The sequence below is a fragment of the Mus musculus genome, chromosome 16 (genome assembly GCF_000001635.26).
Source record: "Mus musculus strain C57BL/6J chromosome 16, GRCm38.p6 C57BL/6J".
Taxonomy (NCBI): Eukaryota; Metazoa; Chordata; class Mammalia; order Rodentia; family Muridae; genus Mus; species Mus musculus.
The window spans coordinates 10447391-10453278 of NC_000082.6; positions in this window are offsets into that span (position 1 = coordinate 10447391).

The following is a 5888-nucleotide window of genomic DNA, read 5'->3' on the forward strand; positions in this document are numbered from 1 at the left end:
TCGCGGACTGGGGCGGAGCCAGAGAGGATACCCAAGGATGCTGGGATACACTGAGAGCCGAGTTCAACACGGAGGGTGCAGGACGTGAATGTAAGTTAGTATCCAGAAGCTGAGCGCTCAGGTTGGAAGCAGAGTTTGCTGGCTCTATAAAAAGCAAACTCTTCTGCGCCAGGCATAGTAGTGCAAGCCTGTGACTCTTGGAAATCTGAAGCAGAAGATTGCCCGGCTGCATAGAAACAAACAAATAAATAAACAAACAGCTGTGATCAGGATCTAGTTGCGTGGCTTGGGAACAGCAGTATTGACATAGAAATGGGCACACAGAGAAGAGTAGTTGTAGCCATGTGAAGGCCTTGCTGGCCTTCTCCTGGCCCAGAACAGAGTCGCAGAATCTCTTCTATGGCCTACCCCTGCCATTTCCCAATTCCCACCCCACTATCTACACAATCTCCCTTAGCCCCCATATCCCTCCCTGCCATCCTGGGACAGAGCTGAGTGACAGGAAGCCAAAGCTGCTAGTCTTGCTTCATGGTTCCCCTTTCTCCCTCCCCCACAACCAGGTGTTAGCCTGACTCCTGGTGACCCCCTCAGGGATACCGAGCCACAAGCTCCAGGGCAGTTCCTTCCTGCCCTGGCTAGAGCGCAGTAAGGGGCTGGTTCACCTTTAATCCTATAGCTGTGCCAGAGCTGCCAGCTGCACACACCACTCTTTAGGACACAGAGATGCTGTCTGGGGGGAAGGGAAAGGGGACTCCTTCTATGACAGAAGACCATCTCAGGGGCCAAGCCTTTTGAAGTGTTTTTCAAACTCTGACTGACATGGCAATGTTGGCCTGTAATCACAGTACTTAGGAAGGCTGAAGCAGGAGGATCACAAATTTCAGGCTAGCCTAAAATACAAAACAAGTTCAAGACCAGCCTGGGCAAATTAGCAAGATCCTATCTCAAAAAGTTTATTTTAAAAATGAGGTAGAAGGGGGATGGGGTGGGGTGGGCATATGCACAAGCAAGTGATTTTAGTGAGTGCTAGAGTGTTTGTCTTGCATACAAGAGACTCTTGATTCAATCCCCAGTGACACACACACCCCACACAAACATGTCTGTGTGTTTGTATGTATATGTATATGTATATGTATATGTATATGTATATGTATATGTATATGTATATGTATATGTATATATTTCCAAACCAACATCAGTTCTAGTAGCTTCTAAGCCCTCTGCTGCTCAACTAATAAGATGATCCACTAAAATCAGCACAGCAGATTGCCAAAGCTCCCAGGGTCAGACCCAGGGCCTTCTCTTCGGCTTCCCACCTGGCAGAGTAGAGGAAGGGCCTGGGGTTCTGCTGGAATGGAGGCTGGCTCCATTACCTGGGCAGCAGAAAGCTCAGTTCAAGGCCTCAATTATCCCTGGGGCATCAGGATTTAATACCACCAAGGCAGGCTTTCTGGAGAGTGTTGTGGGCTCTTCCCAACCCATTGCTGGTTCCAGGCCCAGATATGACACCGAGGAACCACAGCCACCAGGCGTGTCCTGGTTCTCAGTGGAGGCCAGGTGGAGGTGAGCGGCCATTGTAGTGCATTTAGGGGCTTTTCCTCTGACTCGAAAGACTAGCAGCTTCTGGTGTCTGTTGAGTTGGGGCAAGGGGCTGGGAAAACCCCCTAGGAAGCCCCATCCGGGCTAACTGACATTCTCAGAATGGGAAACCTCACGACTGACCACTAAATCTACCACGAAGGTCACCGTATGATCGTGAGGTTACCCTGTTCTCCACCTCCCCTGGGCTGTCCACACAGGGCAAAGGACAGGAGGACAAAGGACAAGAACTGTGCAGGGAGTTTTATCGTTGCTCTGAAGCCGGCTCCAGCCACACTGTAGGTGGGGTTTCAGGTCTGAAACCAGGGTAGCATCTGGCAGCAGCAATAAGCTAGGTTCAGCTGCCTGTCCCCATACACCCACAGACAAGATGGTTGAGAGCGAAAAGCAGAAGAGATTTAATCAACACAGTGGGGAGAAGCAGGAGAAGGGGCCCAGTGACCCTGAGTTCATCTTCAGGGTGCGGATACAAGTGTTAGGTTCGGTAGAGGAAGACCTAAGTCAGGAGCCAGAGGTATCCCGAGTGAGCAGTCCTGGCTGAGCTGTGGTCCTGTCCCTCACTGTTCAGCTTGTGCCACTGGGTCTGAGACACTGTTAATCTCTTAACAGGGAGACTAACCCGGTCATTCCAGGTGAAGCCTCAGCATCGTGGACTGACTTCACCTGCAGTTGGTGGGCCTGGGAAGTCTGCCGTTCTGGAGTCCCGGTGACGGCAAACTTAGCATACTGTCTTATTTATCTTCAGTCTTGAGGGGAATGAAAGGAGACAGATGGGCCTTTATAATTTCCATGTCTGGGCAGAATGAGACAGGAGTCTGAGGCAAACACAAGGAGACAAGCAAAATGAAGGAAGAGATGCCAGGGTTTCCTCTGCCCTTAGCGAGGAGCTGCCTGTGACTAAGTCACCTGTTGCTAGGTAGGTTTGAGGAGTCTATTCCAGGCCTTTGGAGACTCAAGGGAGGCATTTGGGAAATTATTTTTCATAAGGGAAATACTAGGCGTATTTGGGATATAGGGAATACTTAGAGCAGAGACTAAACACTAACCTTTTCTTCCATGTTCTCTGCTCCTCCACCTACATGGGGGCAGGGATCAGAACCTCCAGGCTCGGTCTTATCTCTAGTCCTGTAGCTGAGTCTTGGACCCCCAACAGTCCCTGAAGGGTCTCCAGGCTTGTGCAGCCATTGGGCTCTGGAGACTCTTGAAGCTCAATGTCTGGTTGTCAACAGGCCTGGATGGGACACTTGTGCAGGAGACACCATCTGTCTGGCCTCAGTGCCTGCATCTATAAAATGGGTCCACAATTCCCCTATCCAGGAACGCAAGGACTAAACACAGTGCCTATAAAGAGCCCTTCTCAGTGTAGAGGTTTAGCAAACTATTCCCTGGTGACGGTGATTTGATGGCCTTAAGAGAGGCACTGGGATGTGAGGAACCCCTGTGAGCCCACAGCACAGTGACGTGAGTCTATGTCTCACCTTCCATACTGTGTCTGTGTCCACAGCAGAAGCAGTAAGCGATACATTTTAAAGGAGTGAATTTAAGAAATGTAAGTTAGTGCCGGGTGTGGTGGCACACGCCTTTAATCCCAGCACTCAGGAGGCAGAGGCAGGCGGATTTCTGAGTTCGAGACCAGCTTGGTCTACAGAGTGAGTTCCAGGACAGCCAGGGCTACACAGAGAAACCCTGTCTTAGAAAAACCACTAAAAAAAAAAAAAAAAAAAAAAAGAAAGAAAGGAAGGAAGAAAGAAAGAAAGAAAGAAAGAAAGAAAGAAAGAAAGAGAGAGAGAGAAATGTAAGTTAGATTTTGTTTGTTTGTTTTGAGATGCTGTGGATCATGGATTCCAGGCTGACCTCAAACTCATTCTGTAGCTGAGAATAACCTTCTACCTGATCCTCCCAGCTCTGCACCCTGAGCAAGCGCTGGAATCACAGTTGTGAGTCACCATGTCTGATTTTATGTGGGTCTAAAGCCTGGCCCTACAAATAGCAAAGGACCATCAGGCTGTAAACTAATCCTTGCCCAGCATTTGGGGGTGGGGGAGGACTCCTTTGTCTAAAGAGAGAAACCTGTGTGTTTGCTAGAGTCCGCCCTCCTGGGACCTGTGCAAATTCTGCCTCCTGAGCAATGCTCTTTCCTCCTGTCCTTTCTTAATTTAAAAATTTAGCCAGGGTCTCAGTGTCTTATGTAGCCTAGGCTGGCCTCACACTTTTGGTTTTGGTTTAGATAACCGTGAACTGCTGATCCTCCTGGCCTGCCTCATGCATGCAGACCACTGGGATTGTGAGTGTGTGACACACACTTGGTTACTAATTTAGTTGTGGTTTTATTTTTGTTTTTATTTTTGTTTTGAGACAGAGTCTCATGTAGCCCAGGCTAACCTTGAACCCAAACCCAAGAATGACCTTGAATTTCCAACTCTCCTGCCTCCACCTCCTGAGCTCTGATATATGTACTACCAACCCTGCCTTATTCTGTGTTGGGGGCGAAACCCGTGATTTGTATATTTTGGACAGGCACCAACTGAGCTAGATCCCCAACTTCCTGAATTTTCCTTTCTTGCTCTATTTTATCTTGTTGTAGTCTCACTTAAGGTCTCTCTATAGCTTAGGCTGACCATACATTTGTCATTTCCCTGGCTCCATCTCTTAAGTGCTGGGATTACAGTGTGTATCACCCAATGCTTAATTCCAACGTCAGTTTAGTGAAGGTAAAATCCTGTGCAAAACTAATCCTTTGTATGGCCTGGATTCCTTGCTTTTAATTGGTAAGATGCAACCCTACCTGGAGATAAATGGAAGAGTTATTCCAGGTGCTGGCAAGGGCAATGGGGCCAGTGGGATCTTGAGAAATGTTGCCATGGGAACAAGGTGCTCAGAGTAAACAGCTACTATGGCTGCCTTCATCTGGTCGAAGCTCCTCCTCAAGGCCCTTTCCTGTGTGATCTCAGTCCAGTCCACTTCTAACTTGGCCTGACCTCCAGGGCCACATTGCCTTTACCGTCAGGAGAGAGCACCTGTGTGCAGGCTAAGTCCCTCTCTAGTGTTAGGATCTAAATCTTAGCTGGACTCGCTTCTGTTCTAGCAGTTTCTGTGATCACTAGTCCTCTTGTCTGAACTTTCACCTCCTCACACTCCTATCTAGGACTCTAGGACAGTGACTCACAACCTGTGGGTCATGACCCCTTTGGGGTTTAAACCATCATAAGAAAACACAGGTATTCACATTACACTTTATAACAGTAGCAAAACTAGAAATATGAAGTAGCAGGGAGATAATGTTATAGTTGGGTGTCACCACAGCATGAGGAGCTGTTTTAGAGGCTCACAGCATTAGGCTGAGAGCCACTGCTCTGGAAGAATGAATGTAACTTTTGACCAATGATGGAAGCTTTCAGAACGTTCTGAGCACTGGGTGCTGAGTGGTTATTGAGGAAAAGGTACACAACCCAGTGAGGTATGCCCATTAGTGTCTCTGCCCAGCCTAGAGAGTAAGGGGAGACATGAGGCAAGGGGAGGCTAGGCTAGCTGGGCTGGGCAAAGTCCAGTTCTGAGGACTCTTTCAAGATTGCTGTTACTCTTTGGAAGAAGTTCAAAGACCCTGGCCGACAGAGCACAGAGCTATGCTGTGCTTGACATAAAGGGCTGGCTGGACTCAGAGCCAGCAGACAAGAGTCACCACTTACGGGAAATGCACCCACTGACAAGAAAGGGCAGCGGGCTGTTTGCCAGGCCGTGGCACCTATCCAAACTGGAAGAGGAAGCCTCATGAGCCACACCAGCTCTCCACGGGCGGAAGGCAGAGCTCCACGGAATGCACCAAATGCCAGCAACACAGAAGCACTACTGTTGGCCGGTGAAGAAAGCAGCTGCTCAGCTTGTTTAGGTCTGAAGCTAGATTTGCCTTTTAGCAACCGGGATATCTCTGGCAAGTCACTAATCCCTCTGGGCCTCAGGTTCATCACAAGATGAGATTGATGGTGCTGGAGACAGTGGTTTTGGGTCTTTTTGTCACAGAATGTAGAGAAGAGGTCTCTACCCAAAGTGACTTGTGTAGGGGACAGCCCAAGCCACGACTGACCTTCAGGTATGTTTGAACTAAACTAGAGAGTCTAAAGCATCCAATTAATAACCAAACAAGTGGAATTTCTGGCCAAGGTCACTCAGATGTCACCATGGTGAGACCCCCCCATGCATGATTTCTCTCCGGGACTGGAAGTTGAACCTGTCCTGCAGAGGGAGTGTCTCAAACCACAGGCTTTTGTCTCCTGGTTCCAGGGGCTGGACTC